This window comes from Podarcis pityusensis, assembly GCF_964106645.2.
Source record: "Podarcis pityusensis genome assembly, chromosome: 10".
NCBI classification, from domain to species: domain Eukaryota; kingdom Metazoa; phylum Chordata; class Lepidosauria; order Squamata; family Lacertidae; genus Podarcis; species Podarcis pityusensis.
The window spans coordinates 61,241,479-61,262,912 of record NC_138035.1 but is presented as its reverse complement, the minus strand read 5'-3'; positions in this window follow the sequence as shown (position 1 = coordinate 61,262,912).

Here is a 21,434-nt window from a genome sequence, read left to right as displayed (position 1 = left end):
TTTCCACCGGCGTGGGCTTTTGCTCCTTGCCCCCCTGCTCCTGGCCATCAAACTTGCCTTTAGCCTTTGGTGAAGCTTTGCCAGCAAACAAAGCCTTGTTTTCCACTGGCGTGGGGTCTTCACCCCCCTTCTGCTTCGGGCCATCTGCAGGCATCGGTCTCTGTTTACCTCTGGCCTTCCAGCCTCTGCAAAGGCGATGACCTTGGTTCTCACGAGAAACAGAGCTCTCAGATGCCGACTCCTTGGCTCCCCCTGGAGGCTGGAATGCTGCCTGGGATGACATCACAGTCAGCTCCCCCTGCAGCTTGCAACCGGTGCCCTCGGCATCCCTGCATTCACTTGCATTCTGGGAAACAGCCAGGACCTCCGATGCAGTCAAACTCTGGGCTGGGATGACTGGCAGATGGGCTATCTTCAAAGCATTCCACATCTTACGTGCAGTCGTGTTGCCAGCTAGCATTTTAATTTCCTCCAGAGAGACGGACAAGACTATTACGTCTATGGCCTTTAAATCTTGGGCCCTCCATCTATCTGTCAGAGGAACTGGAGGGGCTTCAGACACAGTATGCCACACTCCAAACTGACGCAACAAACTTTCACACCATTTTGCCCAGGTCTCATAATTGTGCCGATTTAACTTTGGGCACTCAGCAGCTTCAGAAGCTTGTAAAAATTCCATTCCAGCTCTTCACTTGAGCCGTGAGCCTTATTCACTTCAGAGGCTCCTTATCTCGGCAGCTCATATATCACGAAGCCTCCTTGGCTCGACTCCCAGACCAATTAGTCGGCCGGAGTTCAAAGAGACTTTGCCGCGGCAAGTTTTCCACATACCTCACAGCAGTCCGTCGCAGTCTTACTCTCCTGTAAGTGCTGTGAATCTGGGCCCATAACCTGTTGTTGGGATACTGCCAGGGAGACAAAGTCCATCATGGCCCCCAAGCCGCCTCCGGACGTCCATCGATCTCCCGTAGACACGCAGTATCAGCAATTAGCGACACGAGCTCCAGAAATAGCCTGCCACATTCCAGAACTGGTGCACGCTCTATCAGCAGATAATGCACAGCGAAAGATGCACGCAGGAGAGTATTATTTACAAGTTTATTCAGCGTTGATCAGAACAAAGAAAACATGACTGCCTGCTTCAGTGTCTCTGACACACAGAGAGAAACGAGAGCAATAGAAAACATAAACTTCCTGTGAACAGGAAATATGCAGACTCTGTGACTCACAAAGCCTGCTCCCTTTTAAGGTGGAACGGAAATATCCTAACACCTTCAACATACACAGTTCTGCTTCCCCTTCATACTATGCATTCTGATTGCAGGATCTGGGCTTGACGAGGCATGTGACTCTCACCTGCTCCAAGCCCATCGACTTGAGGAATCACACACCTCCTCCCAGAGCTAGTGAGCCCCACCAGGCAAGCTAGTGAGCTGGGCTGTGGGTCCTTGCCTGCCTTTGCCTCCTGGAGCACCCTACCCGCTGCTCCCTAATGCCTCAGAGCCCACCATGTTCATGGAGACGGGTCCTTCTGGCTCTGGGGATGGGTCCTACTGCACTGGTATGCTGTGCACTGACCACTACCCCTCATAATCCTCTGTCACCCCGTGAGTACTTACTACATCTTCTTTCCCATCCCCAGCTTGTCTCAGTGCTGGTTACACCCCTTGCCAGGACCCTCCTCCTCTTCCTCCTCTTCCTTCCTGTAGTCCTGCCAGTTCATGACAATCCCAGACATCATATATATTTGCCTCTTGGTTTCCTCTGGCTTCTTTGCATTATTCAGAATCTTCCCATTTGAAAAGACGTTGGCTGGTGCCTTCCTATGGTTCTCGTTGCTAAACTTCTAATCACGCCTGATTAACATCAGACATGAATAGAATAACAACTGCAGATCAGAGGCAAGGGATGAGGACTAAGATGCAAGGGAAAGGATGCTGACTAAAGCTCCAGGACAAGAGAAGCCCACTCCTACAGAGATCAACAGGGTCAAACTGTCTTGAAAAAGAGAAGTCCGAAGCAGGCTTCAGGATGTGTTGGAAAATTCTGAACCACTTGGGCAGGCAAAGTGGAGAAGGGGCTTTTCGGTGGGCATTAACCTGAATTTGTAAAGGGGCTTTCACTGATGTATAGGATGGGAAAGGGTAATGCCACATAAAAGAGCACAGGCAAGGGAGGTCATGAGTCATAACAATTAAGTTTCCTGCCGCAGAACTGTGGCACGGTTACTGGTAAGTCTTAGCCAAACAGATTATATCTAAGAAGGTAACCCAGCACTTGCTAAAGAAATCTGTTTGAATTTCCCCCCCAAAATGCAAGAGGAACTTGGTGAATTATACACGGCTCTTGCTGAGCCTGAGTGGCAGTGTCATTGTGCTTGCTACCCAGAGCAAGGTTCAATCCCAGGACATATATAGTTTCAACTGAATGAATTTCTCAGTAATAACCCCTAAAACCAGTAACTAAATTCTGAAATTAAAAGTGCTAGGGCCTAATATTAAAATTGCTAGGGTCAGGGATGATGGGATTGGTTTTCCAGATGTTTCTGGACTACAACTCCTATCATCCTTGATTGCTGGCTATCCTGGCTGGGACTAGTGGGAGTTGGGTGCCCAGTAACTTCACACTGTAAACTGTCCTGTGATCTTCAGATGAAGGGCAGTATAATGGGAAGGGACCCTGTGGATCATGTAGTCCAACCCTCTGCAATGCAGGAATATGAAGCTGGGGATCGAATCCACAACCCATGCTCTAACCAGCTGAGCTATCCATCCTCTTAAAAATAATGTTAATAACAGTAATAGTAATATTTGGAATATTTTTTCAGTGGTGAGAAGAGCCTGCCCCTCTCTGATTCTTTCCATTTCCAATTTTGGAGGTGGAAAGGATCAGTGCCAGGCAGACTTTGCAAACACAAGTGATTTGACAGATGAGGCAAATGCAACCCACAGATAACTGACAGGGGGGTTGCCAGAGAAAAGATTGTGGCCAGAGAAAAGATCTGATCCCACAGCCAAAAAGGTTCTCAACCCCCACTTTAGAGCATGCGCTGCATATTAAGGGTTCATGAAAGTTGATCCCATTCATTGTACAACTCAGAAGTCTGATGCCTGTACAGTGGTACCTCGGGTTACATACGCTTTAGGTTACATATGCTTCAGGTTACAGACTCTGCTAACCCAGAAATAGTGCTTCAGGTTAAGAACTTTGCTTCAGGATCAGAACAGAAATCGTGCTCTGGCGGCGCGGCAGCAGCAGGAGGCCCCATTAGCTAAAGTGGTGCTTCAGGTTAAGAACAGTTTCAGGTTAAGTACGGACCTCCGGAACGAATTAAGTCCTTAACCTGAGGTACCACTGTATGTCACATTTTTGGAAGTGTGTGATGTCGCACATCTGTATTGCAGCGGCCGCTCTCTGTGGCTCCTCTTCCTCCTCCTCTCTGTGAGGAGAATCTGTGAGGAGACACGCCTGTGACACACCCTTTTCTGCGGGGAGGGGCTTAGACTCTGCCCTGAGAAAGGTGACTCGTTGGCTGGCTGTGGAGGGCAAAGCTGAACTGCTTATCTCTCAGAGGTAGCGACGCAGAGGCTGGCTGGCTGCCTCTCTCGGGCTTTGTTAATTGACTTTCTGGGTGCCTGGCCCCTACAATTATATTATTGTGAGTGCCCAAACACCCATGTCCCCCTGGAGTTGGCTCCTGTGTAAAGGGCAAAAGCTTGGTTATAGAAAAACGTTTTCATCTGGTGCTTAAAGAGAGCGTTCCACAAATGGGGAGCCACTTCAGAAAAGGACCATTCTTGTGTTGCCTCCCCTCCAAACCTATTGTGGAGGAGATACTTAAATAGTTATCCTTTATTAGGCATAGCAAACCGCACATTATCAAACAGACACCGTATACAAATTGTGCAAAATACGAGCTCAACATAACAAGGATGGTCCCGATCAGATCTTTAACTCCAGAGAAAGGAGATACATATGCTTCAGGTTACAGACTCTGCTAACCCAGAAATAGTGCTTCAGGTTAAGAACTTTGCTTCAGGATCAGAACAGAAATCGTGCTCTGGCGGTGCGGCAGCAGCAGGAGGCCCCATTAACTAAAGTGGTGCTTCAGGTTAAGAACAGTTTCAGGTTAAGTACGGACCTCCAGAACAAATTAAGTACTTAACCCGAGGTACCACTGTATGCTACACGACTGCAATGGCAAAAGAAGCTGCACAAACAGTTTATCCCATTCACTGAACTACAGTTTCCAGAATTCAATGTGAGAAGCCACATTTGCAGTTGCACAACTGCATGGATATTGAGAAGCATAAGTGCTTCAGATTGTTACTATACTGTACTCTGATATACTCTAAAATTCTCAGGGATGATTCACACCCTGGCCGGCACTTTCTTGATCTCCTGCCCTCAGGCAGAAAATATAGAAGCATGATTAGTCGCACCAACAGGGTCAAGAACAGCTTCTATCTGTGGGCTGTTAGGCTAGGTTTGGTGGGTGTGCATCAGTAAACGAGGGGAATTAAGACTAAGAGAGCTGAGTGGGGGGTGCTCGTGTAATCTCACTGTATACAAGTTGTACAAGTGACAATAAAGTATTTCAAATTTCAAATGTCCATACACACACACACACATTCTTTATTTCAAACATTTTCAAAAGCAAAATAAAACAGAAATACAGGGAAAGGGTTCCAAGGCGGTTGCTATGTTTTATCCAGAGCATGTAAGTTTCTGTTTCTTAATACTTCCAAGAGAAACTTAGCCACGGACAGCGTAGTATCATTTAGCATATCTCCAAGCAGGTACTTAAGGTGGAAGGCTTCGGATTTTCCAGTTAAGTTTACCAATAGGGATTTAATTAATTGATCCCTGGCTTGTTTGAACTGCTCACAGTGTAGTAGGATATGCTTCATAGAGTCAACACCCTGAGAGCATGAGCAGAGCCTATTCTGATGGGGTATACCAGTCTGCTGTTTAGTACTACTGATGCAAATACCTTTAGTCTAGCTTTGGTGAATAATTGGTGATAGTTAAATACAGACAGATTCATGAAACATGATGGTAACTGAAAATCATGTCCATAGTGGATTCCAGATGCAAACGGTCCACAGGTTACATAGGATTTAGAGCAAAGATTGCTGTGTGAAATATCCCATAACCTCTATCTCATGGATTTAAGGGCAATATCATAGCCCAGATGATGTAAAAAGGATGGTGAAATACCAAATCAAGGAGGCTTTTCGGGCCATAGTTTTTGACCATGAGCTGATACAACTCCTCATTGGTTAGATGTAAAAGTTATCCCTTCCTCAGGCCCAATACTGAGATCTTTAGCCAATATTTCAAGGCAGCCCACCACACTTTGGTGGAGAATGGGCATTCACCTGTTTCCAACAATAGAACTGAGTTAGGGACACAGTTTGGGAGCTGTAGTAGGGACCGAAGGAACTTAGCTTGGAACCCATATAACTTACAAAATAGACCATTGTATCAGATGTTGGAAGCATAAAGGAATTGGGAAACAGATTTCGCGTTAAAGACCATTATGGCTGATGGAACATAGTGAAAAAGAAACGGAGTATAGCAAGTTTGCTCATCTCCGCCTTCTGGCAGATAGTCTGCCAGTGGCAATTCCAGGGATGTCCGTATACAGAAAACTAGATGCAGAATCATAGTGTTGGAAGGTATCCTAAGGGTCAGTTAGTCCAACTCCCTGCAATGCAGGAATCTCAATTAAGCATCCAATGAAGAAGAGTCCACAACCTCCCAAGAGTCCATTCCACTGCTGAACAGCTCTTATTGTCAGAAATATCTTCCTGATATTTAATCAGTAACTTGAATCCATTGGTTCGAGCCCTATCCTCCAGAGGAGAAGACAAGCTTGCTCCATCTTCCATGTGATAGCCCTTTAGATATTTGAAGATGGCAGCCAGCCTCTGAGTGTCCTCCCCCCCCCCCAGGCTAAACACACCCAGCTTCCTCAAGAGCAAGATCTCAAGGACCACCTCTTTTGATATGAACCTACCCGGACCTGAGATCATCTTCTGTTCCCCATAAGGCTTGGTTTCCAAACCCTTGATCATCTTGATTGCCCACCTCTGCACCTGTTCCAGCTTGTCAATATCCATTTTAAATTGTGGTACCCAGAACTGGACACAGTATTCCCAGCATGGTGTAACCAAGGCAGAATACAGAGGGACTATTACTTCCCTTGATCGGGATAGTATACTTTTGTTGATATAGCCTAGAATAGCATTCACTTTTTTGCTGCTGCATCACACTGTTGACTCATGTTAAGCTTGTGGTCTACTATGACCCCTAGATCTTTTTCACAATGTACTACTAGTAAGCAAGGTGTCCCCCACCTTATATTTGTGCAGCTGGTTATTCCCACCTAAGTGTATAACCTTACATTTGTTCCTATTGAATTTCATAGTCCAGTTATCCAATCTGCTAAGGTCATCTTCAATCTCAATTTTATCTTCTGCTACCTCTCCCAGTTTGGTGCCATGTGCAAATTTGATGAGCATCTCCTCAAGTCCTTTGTCCAAGTCATTTATAAAGACAATGAACAACAAAGGGCCCAGGACAGAACCCTGTGGCATCCCACTTATCACATTTTTTCCAGGATGAGGAGGAACCATTCATGAGCACTCTTTGGGTTCAGTCAGTCAACCAGCTACAAATCCACCTAACAGTTACCTCATCTAGCTTCCTCACAAGAATATCATGGGAGACTTTGTCAAAAGCCTTACTGAAATCAAGATACACTACGTCCAAAGCATTCCCCTGATCCACCTTGTAACCCTATCAAAAAAAGAAATGAGATTCATCTGACATGACTTGTTTTTCAGAAACCGATGCTGGGTCTAAGTAATCACAGCATCCCTTTCTAAGAGCTCACAGACTGTTTAATTATCTGTTCAAGCACCTTTCCTGGTATTGACGTCAAGTTCATGTGGTTGATAGCTAACTGGGTCTTCTTTTTTACCCTTTCCGAAGGTGGGGACAACATTTGCCGGCCTCCAGTTTGCAGGGACCTCACCTGTTTTCCAAAAATTCCCAAAGATTATAGAGGCTCTGGGATTACACCCACAACTTCCTTTAGTACCCTTGGGTATAGTTCATCAGGCCCTGGAGATCTGAATTCATTTAAAGTACTTAAGTGTTCCCATACCACATGTTTTCCTATTTTGGGCTGCAGCTTCCACCTTGCATCATTTATTTTGTTATTGCCAGGTTAGGCACTGCTTTCCTTTTGGATGATGACAGAGGCAAAATAGTTCTACCTTCTCTCCTTCACTCAACAGCATTTCTCCGACAGAGGCAAAGTAGTTCTACCTTCTCTCCTTCACTCAACAGCATTTCTCCGTCTTCTCCATGCAGAGGACCTACCACTTTCTTGTTCTTCTTCTAGGCAAACCTCTCTTGCAAGCTCCAGCTTCTTCTGAGCTTTGACCTGCCTGACATTCACCCTGAAACTGTTGGCTACTTGTGTATACTCCTCCTTTGTGAATTCCTCTTTCTTCCATTTCATATACATGCCCTTCTTCAATTTCAATTAATCTGTAGGCTACTTTTGCTACCACGCTGGGTTTTTTTTTAGATGCCTCCCACTTTTTTTCCTTGTTGGAATTGTCTTCATTTGGGTTTTCAATATTTCATCTTTAAGAAACTCCCATCCATTTTGGACTCCCTTCTCTGTATTTCTGACAATGAGATCTCTAGCTCCTTAAGCATTTTGAAATGGGCCTTCTTGAAGTTCAGAGTGCATGTCTGACTACACTTTGCTTTCCCTTGCCTCTGTATCATGAAACCCAGGAAGACAGGATCACTTCCTCCCAGGTTTCCTCCAATGTTAAGACAGTAAACTACCTTAAGCTGAACCATTATATTACAACAACAACAACAACAACAACAATTTATTTATTTATACCCCGCCCATTTGGCTGAGTTTTCCCAGCCACTCTGGGCAGCTTCCAACAAAAGATTAAAAATACATTAAAACATCAGTCATTAAAAATTTCCCTAAACAGGGCTGCCTTCAGATGTCTTCTAAACATGAGCTAGTCGTTTATCTCTTTGACATCTGATGGGAGGGTGTTCCACAGGGCGGGTGCCACTACCGAGAAGGCCCTCTGCCTGGTTTCCTGTTTCCTGTTTCTTCGCAGTGAGGGAACTGCCAGAAGGCCCTCAGGGCTGGGCCTCAGTGTCCGGGCAGAATGATGAGGGTGGAGACGCTCCTTCAGGTATACTGGGCCAAAGCCATTTAGGGCTTTAAAGATCAACACCAACACTTTGAATTGTGCTCAGAAATGTATTGGGAGCCAATGTAGGTCTTTCAAGACTGGTGTTATGTGGTCTTGGCGGCTGCAATAATATTTATTGAGCTGAATAAAAGGCAGTCTAGAAGATTCACAGGAACGCAGAACTCTATCTGCACCACAAGGTTGGATGGTAGCACTGATTATTTGGATTCATTTCAGTTCAGGCTGAGCCCAGGCTTTGATTAAAGCAGTCTTGGTCTGCTGTCCTTTTCCAGCGTACCTTGGAGCAAGGCCTACTGAATTCAGTAGGACTTGCTGCTGAGCAGACATTGTGCTGTTGGTCATTCTGATGGTTGACTTTTGTGGTCACCAGAGCAGGGAAGAACATGCAGCCTAACTGGTTCTCAACTTCTCAAAGGCTTTAAATACCATTAACTATGGTATTCGCTTGGCCAGGTTGGACTGGGAGGCATACTGTCACAGTGGCTTGTTAACAGAAGATGTTATTGGATGTTTACTGTTCCAACCCATGGCCTTTGGCTTACTAGGTGACTCAATGTCCTACCTTGCTCCACATGTTATAGAACATCTATATGAAAGCACTGGGAGAAGTCATCTGGCGATTGGGGCTGCAGTATCATCAGAATACAGATGGTACACAATTTTATCTCTTTTTTGCAACTACTCATCCCATGGATGCTATGGAACTGTTGGATTGGCATCTTGAGGTGCTCTTGGCATGGATGAAGGCCAACAGAATGATCTCGATTGTGGGATGCAGCATCCACAACATGGTTGCCCCAATGACAGTGAACAATTTTCCCCAGGAGGTATATGCCTTAATTATTTAAAACTTACTTGCCAAAATAGGTGGCAAAATAAGGGACGCGGGTGTCGCTGTGGGTTAAACCACATAGCCTAGGGTTTGCCGATCAGAAAGTCGGCAGTTCAAATCCTCACGACGGGGTGAGCTCCCGTTGTTTGGTCTGTGCTCTTGCCAACCTAGCAGTTCGAAAGCACATCAAAGTGCAAGTAGATAAACAGGTACCACTCTGGCAGGAAGGTAAACGGTGTTCCCGTGTGCTGCTCTGGTTTGCCAGAAGCGGCTCAGTCATGTTGGCCACATGACCCGGAAGCTGTGCGCCGGCTCCCTCGGCCAGTAAAGCGAGATGAGCGCCACAACCCCAGAGTCATACGCGACTGGACCTAATGGTCAGGGGTCCCTTTACCTTTACTTGCCAAAATGACTTTTAAGTGGGTTGTAACTTTATAAAAAGATAGCCTTGCATAATTGAACTATACAGGAAAACAATTACATCACAACATTAGCATAAACATCCATAATTAAAATGTACAATAAACAACCCCATTAAAACAACATAACAATTAGAACAGGAAGTTTGAGCCAGGAGAGTCAGGGAATACTTGTCGAAGCAGGTGTGTCTTCAAGAGCTGGAGGAATGCCAATGCTAATGGGGGTTTTTGAATTTTATGTGTTCCTCCCTCGTAAGCTTTAAGCACTTCCATAACGCCAGCTTATTTTTTTTGAAGGGTTTTGGATCAGTTGGAATGTCCTGTGTGCATCTGGCTGCTATAATGGCTCTTGTTTCTGCTTTTTCTTTTAATAAGGAAACTCAGGATATAAATAAAAGACACGTTTTTTTAAAAAAAATGGGTACAGTGGTACCTCGGGTTACATACACTTCAGGTTACATATGCTTCAGGTTACAGACTCCGGTAACCCAGAAATAGTGCTTCAGGTTAAAAACTTTGCTTCAGGATAAGAACAGAAATCGGGCTCTGGCGGTGTGGCAGCAGCAGGAGGCCCCATTAGCTAAAGTGGTGCTTCAGGTTAAGCACAGTTTCAGGTTAAGAACGGACCTCCAGAACGAATTAAGTACTTAACCCGAGGTACCACTGTACTTAATTTATGTGCTCCCGAGAACAGCGTGTTAGAAATATTTCAAACAACTAAACAAATCACGTTTTCAGAATTTAAGTCGCTGGCCAGAATTTTTGCACAGTCACCATACTGCAGCTACTACATTATGCTGGAGAAAAGTAACCCAGTTGCAGCTAACTGCTATGAAGATGCTACATCAGTATTCAATATTTTAATAGATGTGTTGCTTTGCATGCTCCATCCTTGGATCTCTTTCCCTCCGGAGTGTCTGGTGACACGATTTGCATTCACTGTGGAGAGAGAATTCTTATAAAAGCTGAACGCCAAAAGAGAGTCCGCTGTCATAAATAACAGAAACCACTTGCCATCTGCCATTTGGGAAGGCTTCCAAAATCACTTTGCAATAAAATAAATAAAGATTGCCACTGGGCATAATATTCAAATAAATCACTTGAGATGAATAATGAAATATCAATAATATGGAAGGAAACCATAAAATTAAGGGTGTGTTTGAGCAGAATATCAGTTGCAACTTCTGATTGGGAGCAATCTTTCTGTTCTATTTTATTTTTTTGAAAAGGAATACTTGCGTGCAAGAAACTATACAGTGGTACCTCGGGTTAGACGCTTCAGTTTACAGACGCTTCAGGTTACAGACTCCGCTAACCCAGAAATAGTACCTCGGGTTAAGAACTTTGCTTGAAGATGAGAACAGAAATTGTGTGGTGGCGGCAGTGGGAGGCCCCATTAGCTAAAGTTTCAGGTTAAGAACGGACCTCTGGAACGAATTAAGTTCTTAACCCGAGGTACCACTGTAAATGAGTTTTTTTGCACATGGGTCTATAATGTTCAGAGGATTCCTGAAATATTAGGGACAAAACTACACCTGTACAACAACTGGCATGGTTACACACGCACACCCTAATGAGATTCCTCCAAGTCGGTAGTGTAGCCTAAGTTTAGCTCAGCCTGAGGTTCCACCTGAGCATTTGTTTACATTATCACTTACCAAGCCAGAAAAGGATAACCATGACTCCCTTGCCTGCCACCCACCAACTTTCTAATGGTAAATCTGAAACAGAAGATAAATTTAAAGTGAGAGGCTGATGAACTTGACGACGAGTGACTCATTTACATAACAGGTTAAGATTATCTTCAATAAAAGGACAACTTTGCTAGCTAGTTGCTTTTGATTCATTGTTACTTCTCATTTGCACAGCTATAGAGCAGGAATGGGGAAGCTGGGGCCCAGTTGTTGCTGGAGAGGAGCAACAACTGGAGTTGTTGCTGGAGAGGAGCAATGGTCACGCCTGACCATTGCCCATGCTGGCTGGGACTGATGGGAGCTGGAAACCAGGAACGTCTGGCGGGTCCTCAAGTTCCCCACCATTGCCATAAAGGTAAAGGTAAAGGGACCCCTGATTGTTAGGTCCAGTCGCAGACGACTCTGGGGTTGCGGCGCTCATCTTGCTTTATTGGCCGAGGGAGCCGGCATACAGCTTCCGGGTCATGTGGCCAGCTTGACAAAGCCGCTTCTGGCGAACCAGAACAGCACACGGAAACGCCGTTTACCTTCCCTCCAGAGCGGTACCTATTTATCTACTTGCTCTTTGACATGCTTTCGAACTGCTAGGTTGGCAGGAGCAGGGACAAAGCAACAGGAGCTCACCCCGTAGCGGGGATTCGAACCACCGACCTTCTGATCAGCAAGCCCTAGGCTCTGTGGTTTAGACCACAGCGCCACCCACGTCCCTACAGCTATAGAGTATAGTAATTAGGAAAACTATGTGGCTACTTGTACAGTACAAGACAGAGCACCAGTATACCCCAGGAGACACCTAAAGGACATCTAAGGATGAACTGAGATTTGGGGTTTTGTTTAGCTTTTTTAGTTTATTATTAGTTTAATTAACCACCCTACAAAAATCAAAGGGAACAAAGACATCAGTGTTAGCTGACAAAGCACACAGATAATAAAGAATAATTGAAAACACAGGAAAATAATTGTGCCTATTAACCCCTATCCAACTAAAATTAGTAGCAGCTGTGGGTTAAACGACAGAGCCTAGGACTTGCTGATCAGAAGGTCGGCGGTTTGAATCCCCGCGACGGGGTGAGCTCCCATTGCTCGGACCCTGCTGCTGCCAACCTAGCAGTTCGAAAGCACGTCAAAGTGCAAGTAGATAAATAGGTACTGCTCTGGCGGGAAGGTAAATGGCGTTTCCGTGCGCTGCTCTGGTTCGCCAGAAGCGGCTTAGTCATGCTGGACACGACCCGGAAGCTGTCTGCGGACAAACGCCGGCTCCCTCAGCCAATAAAGTGAGATGAGTGCCGCAACCCCAGAGTCGGTCACAACTGGACCTAATGGTCAGGGGTCCCTTTACCTTTAAACACACATTTTAGAGTGTAAACTCTCTCAGCTTCAATGATACTCACTTCTGTGTAGATATAGTTTGGACTGCACTACATATCCCATTGAAACCAATGGCTCAGTTAGTCATACCTAACTTAAGTTCCATTTTTACTGTATTACCGTAGGTTGAAGTCTGGTTAACCACAATTCCCCCCCCCCTTTTTTTGTAATGTATACAATTTCTTTTATTTATTTTCTGTTCTCTTTTGTTTTCTATATGGGTACTATTCCTTCATCTTCTTTGTGTATTATCTTATTCCCTGCACTTGTAATTATGTATGTACTTTTTATTTTTCAATAAAGAACATTTAAAAGTTCCACTGATGTCCATGGAATTTGATTGTGATTAACTTTTCCTGCAGAAATTACATAAGTTTACATAGGAAATTATAGGTAGCCTGCTATTTTGAATTTTTTCAAATTGTGTTCAACAGAACTCACTCCCCGCTAGTAAATTTGTGCCTCAATCTAAAAAAAAAGCACAACTCTGCTCTTGCCATTTTCACTGGGAGAGAACCAGCTACTGGCCCAAAAGTTCCCAGTGCATATTATGGAAATGGGGCAGTGTGGTAAGCTGTTCCAATCATAGTATGGGTGGAAACAAGGGTTAAAATACCTCCCACATCTCAATCCCAATTCCTCACAGCTACAATTTAACTTTAAAAAATGGAAAAATTTTAATTATGCAATGCCAGACTCCTTTTAATTTAACATAAAGACAACTAGATTCCCAAGTGTCATTGGAGAAGTGAAGGGTAGAAACTTTGCTGGTTCATTTAAGATTACATGACGTCAGACTGCCCCCCCCCCCACAGGCCATTTGACTGCCAAATCAACCTGCTTCCAGGGGCCCGGTTACCGGCAGATAAGCTGTATGCCATGTCCGACCGGGAGATGCAGGAGTTGAGGCGGTTTATTGACAAGAACCTGAAGAGAGGTTTCATAAGGGAATCAAAGGCGGTGGGGGGCAGTCCAGTGTTCTTTGTGGACAAAAAAGAGACTAATCAGCCCAGATTAGTCGTGGATTACAGGGCCCTAAACCTGGTGTCAGAACCCGTGACTTTCCCAATGCCCAGGATTGACAATATTTTGATATGTGTGAGGCAGGGGAAGATTTTTACCAAGCTGGACCTCAGGGGGGCATACAATCTAATTAGGATAAGGGAGGGGGACGAATGGAAAATGACCATGTTCACCCACCTGGGGGCTTTTGAGTATTTAGTTATGCCATTTGAATTACAATCGGGGTCCGCCTGCTTTCATGCCTTCATGCACCATGTGTTGGGGTCCCTGCTGTGCAAGAATTGCGTAGCCTTTTTGGATGACGTCTTAATCTATTCGGAGAATGAAACGCAACACGTCAGAGACGTCAGGGAGGTGCTACAGAGATTGAAGAAGCATCAGTTGTGGGTTAAGCTGGAAAAAATGCCAATTCCACGCCAGGGAGGTCGAGTTCCTGGGGTACAGGTTGTCAGACAAAGGACTGGCCATGGATCCAGGCAAGGTGAAGGCAGTGCTGGAAGGGAAGGCCCCCAAAAACATAAAGGATGTGCAGAGGTTCCTAGGCTTCAGCAACTTCTACAGGAAGTTCATAAAGAACTTCGCTTACTTGACAGCGCCCATAACGGATTGTCTTAGTAGCAAAAATAAGTTCGCATGGACAGAGGATGCCCAGCAATCCTCTGAAAACCTGAAGAAGGCGTTCGCCTCGGAAGAGCAGCTCCTGCACGTGGATCCGGAGAAACCCATAAGACTGGAGACAGACGCGTCCGACCGCGTGATTGGAGCGGTACTTTTGCAACCCGGGTCCAAGGAGAACTGGAGACCGTGTGCCTTTTTCTCTAGGAAGCTGAGCAAGTCGGAGCAAAACTACACGGTGTATGACCGAGAACTGCTTGCTATCTATGCGGCATTTCGGCAATGGAGACATCTTTTGATAGGGGCGCGGCACAAGATCCAGGTCCGAACTGACCACAAAATCTTGGAATACTGGCGGACCGCGCGAGTGCTCAACCAGAGACAGATCAGATGGTCCCAGGAGTTCGCCAAGTTTTTCTTCGAGATACAATACGTGCCAGGAGGGGAAAACGTGAGGGCAGATGCACTCTCCAGGAAACCGGAGTACATGGAAGGGGAGGGGCCACCGGAAACAAGGCACGTGTTTCCCGAGGACCGGTGGGTGTGTGGGGGAGCGTTGGTAGGGAAACGAGAACTAGCAGGGCTCACCAGAGACAATGAGTTTGCTCAGATGAAAATCAGGGAGCTCAGGGACGGAAAGGAAGGCAATGGGGGGTTTGAGGAAAAGGAAGGGCTACTGTACTACAAGGGGGCGCTGTATGTACCAGGAGAGACTTTGAGGGCAAGGTACTTAGACAGCTCCATGACAACCCAACAGCTCGGCACTTTGGACAGCACAAGACCATGCTACTTGTCACCAGGCAGTTCTGGTGACCAAAGGTGAGGGAAGACGTACGAGAATATGTACAAGGGTGCGACCAATGCCAGAGGGCAAAGGGGGAAAGAACTGCCCCAGCAGGGCTACTGGAACCCTTACCTACACCGGAAAGGCCCTGGGAGGTGGTGTCCATTGATTTTATGACAGATCTGCCCAAGTCAAGGGGAAAGACAGTGGTCATAGTAGTGGTCGATCTACTGACTAAAATGTGCCATTTCATAGCTTGCTCGCATGCAGTGTCGGCAGAGGAGACAGCCAGACTGTTTGTGGACCACATTTTTAGACTGCATGGGGCCCCATTGAGGGTAATCTCGGATCACGGGAAACAATTTACCTCCCGGTTCTGGCGGAGACTCATGAGCTTGCTGCAGGTCGAGGTGAGCTTCTCAACGGCAAGGCACCCAGAAACCAACGGACAGGCTGAAAGAGCGAACGGTATACTCCAGCAGTACCTACGCTGCTATGTCAGTGAGAGGCAGAACGATTGGGTAGAGAAATTAGCTTTGGCTGAATTTGCGTACAATAACGCTGAACACGTGTCCATGGGAATGAGCCCTTTCATGGCCAATTACGGGTGTCACCCCGGGGCCTTCCCGGGGTGGGGGGAGGAAGGATGGAGTGTACCTGCGGCTGAGCAATTTGCGGAGGAAATGGAGGCCTTTACCAGCAACTCAGGCTGAACTTGGAGCGGGCCAAGGAAGTTTACAAGAGGCAGGCAGACAGGCACCATCGGGAGGGGGAGGCCATACGGGTGGGAGACCGGGTGTGGTTGTCATCCCAAGGGTTGCCCCTAAAGGGAGGGTGCAAGAAGTTGCAGCCTAGGCGGCTGGGGCCTTTTGAGGTAATACAGCAGGTTAACCCAGTAGCATTCAAACTCAAGTTGCCTGACAGCATGAAGATACATCCGGTGTTCCATAGGTCCCTACTTTCATATTACAGGGAGGGGCGGGAATTCCCGGGACGGGAGGGAGGGGTTACCACCCACCCGCGGGTAGAGGAGAGGGAACACTATAACGAAGCTACGGAAATACTCGATTCGAGGTGGCGAGGTCGCCAGGTAGAGTACTTGGTAGCCTGGGAGGGAGAACCAAGGTCTGAAAACACTTGGGTCCCTGCTGAATCAATCACTGACGGGTATCTAGTGGAAGAGTTTCATGGTTTGTTCCCGGGTAAGCCCAAACCATTAGCTAGATTCTGGGAGGAAGAATTTGGACCCACAGACGACGAAGGGGACTTTGTGGGTTTTCCTGCCTCCGAAGAGGAGGGAGGGGAGGTGTCCGAGGGAGAAGAATCAGACTGGGAGGTTCAACCAGCTGGAAGAGGTCCGAGCGGATGGGAGGCTGGTTTTGAATCATCAGAAGATGATGACAGTTCTTTCAGGGGATTCCCCGCATCGTCGGTCGAGGAGAGAGAGGAGGATGTATCGGAAGATCGCGCCAGGGGTGGGGTGGGGGTCCTGAGGAGGAAGTGGATGTCAGGGAACTGCCATCAGTGCCGGAGGGAGAGAGCAAAAGCCAGAGGGATTCCAGAGAGCGTACAGGGATCGGGAGAAGCAGCCCATCTTCTGGGGAAGAGAATCAGCGTAGCACCAGTGGAGAAGGGGGGCAGATGGGGGAAGCGGCGAGGCGGTCTCATGACTCCTTGCCTGGGACCAGTGGGGAGAATAGGGGTCCTCCGTTGCCCACGCCCTCCTTGCGCAGAAGGTTTTTGTGCAGAGAGAGTAGGAGGAGACTAGGCGTCAAAGAGCTTCTTTGCTGGAAGAAGTTTAAGAAACGCCGACTGACGGGATTCTGCCAGCGATTGAGTCAGCCACGGGTGAGTGGCTGTCCGGACAAAGAAGGTTTACTTTGGCAACCCACCCAGGTGTTTGCACCCAGCCGGGGATATAGACACCTGCTTACGCACGAGCAACCCCTAGAACCATTACATTCACCATGAATGGTCTCTCTCCCTCTCCCCTCCATTCTGCTCTTAGTTGGCACATCTTAGATTATGTTGGAGGCAAAGACGAGCTGGCACACTTCCTTGTCCAAGTCCTATTTTTTATCAGAAGCACACATTTCTTTTTCCCTTTCTCCTAGCTGCAAGGTGATTCTTCTACCTAGCCTCTCTGAAACTCAGAGCGGAACAAGTCCAAAAGTTAAAAGTGCTTTCGCTTTGTCATTTTCAACAAGAATACGCTGCTAAAATGGCTTTAGAAATATTTAATCAGAATTTAATGGTATGTAGGGTTGGTACACCTGTGTACAGTGGTACCTCGGGTTACAGATGCTTCAGGTTTACAGACTCTGCTAACCCAGAAGGAGTACCTCGGGTTAAGAACTTTACCTCAGGATGAGAACAGAAATTGCGCAGAGGTGCCATTAGCTAAAGTGGTACGTCAGGTTAAGAACAGTTTCAGGTTAAGAACGGACCTCCAGAACGAATTAAGTTCTTAACCCAAGTTACCACTGTATTTAAAATATCTGCTGATACGGCTCCCCTTAAAAGAAAATGACAAGAGTAACATAGGCAGGACAGTAGGAAGCCACCTTATAATGAGTCACACCATTGGTCCATCTAGTTCAGTATTATCTACACTGATTGGCAGCAGCTGCCCAGGGTTTCAGACGGGGAATTTTCCCCAGCCCTAATCGGGAGGTGCCAGAGATTGGACCTGGGCTGAGCTACAGCCCTTCCCTCAAGCCTACAGCACCTGGAATTCTCAAGTGATTCCCCATCTCACTACCAGCCATGGCCAACTCTTCTTAGATTCTGGGATCAGACAGGCACATTCAAGGCAATATGGCTGCAGAAAATGCTCCCCATGTCTTCTTAGGAGTTGAGTGCAGAGTGAGAGTCCCTGGACTTCATGGACTGGCTTACCACTTCAACATGACTATATGTAGAAAGGAAGGGACACACTCAATTTGCATTGGGCTATGATTGAGGTAAGGTCCAAAGAGTTAAAGCTATGGTTTTTCCCAGTAGTCATGTATGGAAGTGAGAGCTGGACCATAAAGAAGGCTGCTCGCTGAAGAATCGATGCTTTTGAATTATGGTGCTGGAGAAGACTCTTGAGAGTCCCATGGACTGCAAGAAGATCCAAACTACCCATTCTTAAGGAAATCAGCCCTGAGTGTTCACTGGAAGGACGGATCCTGAAGCTGAGGCTCCAATACTTTGGCCACCTCATGAGAAAAGAAGACTCCCTGGAAAAGACCCTGATGTTGGGAAAGATGGAGGGCACAAGGAGAAGCGGACGACAGAGGACGAGATGGTTGGACAGTGTTCTTGAAGCTACCAGCATGAGTTTGACCAAACTGCGGGAGGCAGTGGAAGACAGAAGTGCCTGGTGTGCTCTGGTCCATGGGGTCACGAAGAGTCGGGAACGACTAAACCACAATAACAACAAGAGTCGGTGTAGTCAGAATTGAAATGACCGTTCTCGGAACAACTAAAATGAGAAAGTATTTGGGAAGCAAGAAATTAGCAGAACCCAAGATCTTTCATGCCCAGCACAACAGCAAGTCTTTACCTGACCACAGCTTTGTAAGTCGCAGCTTTTCTTCAAGTTATATTTCCAAAACAGTTCAGCTGGAAAGTCTTGGCTGCAATTCTGCATTAAATAGACCTCTTAGCCTTGGAGGGGGATTAATGAACCAGACAAGGTGAATTACCATTAAAAGCCAGATTGGACTGCTTAAAAGCATATTTCTAAATTGCCCATCCTCCAAAAGAGCATAGGGTGATATACAACAAACATACAAACACCATTACACAAACAGGACAGCTTGTTCCGAATGGGCACACATGTTACATGGCTTAGAGTAGTGGAAGAATAAAATCTAGAAGCGATGAAATAAAAACGGTTCCATGATTGCCAGCATGGCCACCTACAGTAGCGAAAAGGCAGGCTGTAACATTAACTACAAATATCACCAAAGCAAACCTAAAACACGGTGACAGGTTTCGTGCTATTCGCTGTGCTGGAATGGCCAGGATGGCAACAGAAATGTGTTATACTGAAACATCTGGGCAGACACAGCATGAATTACTGCTTCTGTAAATCAATGCCCATGCCTTTTCAATCTCCCAGCAAGCCAAGGGCATTAGGGGAGACTTTCCCACAAAATCTGCTACCGGATCCCAGGACACACAAAAATTTGAAGTAAATGACCCAGAGGAGGAGAAACCTCGTTTGTTGCTTCAGAGTGCCACCTCTTTATTTACTTGTCTTACTTCTTGGGCTGCTGTTCTTTAAGTGAAACTGTGTTTATTTACTTTAGGTCTGATTGATTAGGATGCTCCCTGTGGGCCGGTGAGAAACATGTATAGTGGTAAAAGGTAAAGGGACCCCTGACCGTTAGGTCCAGTCGCAGACAACCAAGGGAGCCAGCGTACAGTTTCCGGGTTATGTGGCCAGCATAACTAAGCCGCTTCTGGCGAACCAGAGCAGCGCACAGAAATGCCGTTTGCCTTCCTACCGGAGTGGTACCTATTTATCTACTTGCACTTTGACGTGCTTTTGAACTGCTAGGTTGGCAGGAGCAGGAACTGAGCAATGGGAGCTCACCCTGTTGTGGGGATTCGAACCGCCGACCTTCTGATCGGCAAGCCCTAGGCTATGTGGTTTAGACCACAGCACCACCCGCATCCCTCTATATAGTGGTAGCCATGCCCAACTGCCCACAGGATAATAACCTGTTTGTGGGGAAGGGTTTAATCACCATAGTTGAGAGGGTAGGGAGAGGGTGTCTGTATTGCCCCAGTTGAGGGGATGGTGAGAAAACGAATGCTTCTTGACTTTTCTACTATTTGATTGCTTTTACTTCTTGGACCTGTCTTCTGTATTGGTTAGATTTTTGTTATTTCAACACTGGAATGTTTATTGAAGTGAGAAGTAGATAGATGGAGTGACATGTGGTATACTTTTTATATATTTATAAATTTGTAACTATATATATATTGCATTGAGTGTTTATGTATCTTGATGTTTTGTATATGGTTTATTTTGGATTCTTCTTTTAATTAAAGTTTGCATTGAGGGACATTTATTTATGTTACTTAAAATTTGGAATTGTGATGCTGATGATAATTAAGTCGTATTGCTGTTTTGAATGTGGAATTTGTATTCTACATCTTTTTTGGGATTTGTAAACTGTTAAGGGATTTCTGTTGCAATATGAGGTGGACTACAAATTAGATAAACAAATAAATAAAATGCAAGAGTACTTTATTTATATTAAATTATCTGCTGGAGATGATGCAATATATTTTGTTCCAAGCTCAGATTAATTTGCAGTCCATTTTCAACAGAAATGACCTAGAAGCATCCAAAGAACTTCACTTAATAGAGAAGTTTTGTCACATCTGTTACTGTAAAACTAGCGAGGCAGGATCTCAAACATCTGCACCAAAGAAGCGCAGAATATCTCTATAAATTATGCAAATAGCGTAAATGTGCTTATTTTTCTACAGCCCATTCTGCTTTGGTGCATAGCAACGAAAGCCTTGCCTGCTTGGATATTTATATCACTGTCCCCTCATCCAGCTTCGGAGTTGCCTGCTCCACTTTATCTTTGCGGTCAAAACATTAAAAACACTTCAGTTTTGTAAATGAAAGACAGAGGTTCTCAGAATTATGCCTTTTTTCCTGCATGTGCACAGAATCTACACGTCCCTCGCCATTAGGGTTCCCCGCGCACCGGTATAACCAGCCACAACCGGCGTTTTATTTCTTTTGTAAAAACAGACGTGGCGGCTGGATTGCTAGGGGAAACTTAAAAAAGAGAATTTACTCCGGGCACGCTAAGTCAATCGGCCGGCGGGATTTTAAAAGCCTGCTAAGATGCGCCTGTCGCGAAACCCGAGTAAGGCAAGCAAGCAATGGCACGGCAGAGAAGCGACCGTTGCGCCACGGATGGAGCCTTTTTTCCCACCAGTGGAGGAAACAGAGCGCCCGGAGAACCCGATGCTTCCCCTCCGAGGGAGCTGCGGCGTGGAGGAACTTTCCTCTTCCCCTCGCGCGCTCGACTCCTTTCGCCCTGCGCGCCTCTGCGAGTGCGTAAAAACCATGGCGAGGCGTCTGCTCCAGGGCGCCAGACGTACCCAAGCGCCGCAGCCGGAGCATTTGCCTCGCTCAGCCCCTTTCTAAACGCGGGTCGGAGTGCCACGCCGAGCTCGCTGGCGTCGCAGAAAAGCAGGCAGGAAGGCAGGCGCGGCGGCGGCGCCTCCACCGCCCTTCGCCAAGCCGTGCGCCCTGGCACCAAGGCGCGCGCCACGGCGGCTCCAAAGGGCGCAAGCGAGCCAAGCGCAGCCGGAGCCTCCTGGGAGAGAGAAGGGGGAAAAAGGCAAGGAGCCCTTTCTTGCCCCGGCGGGCCTCGAGGTGCCTTCCTTTGATTGGCTGAGGCGCATGTT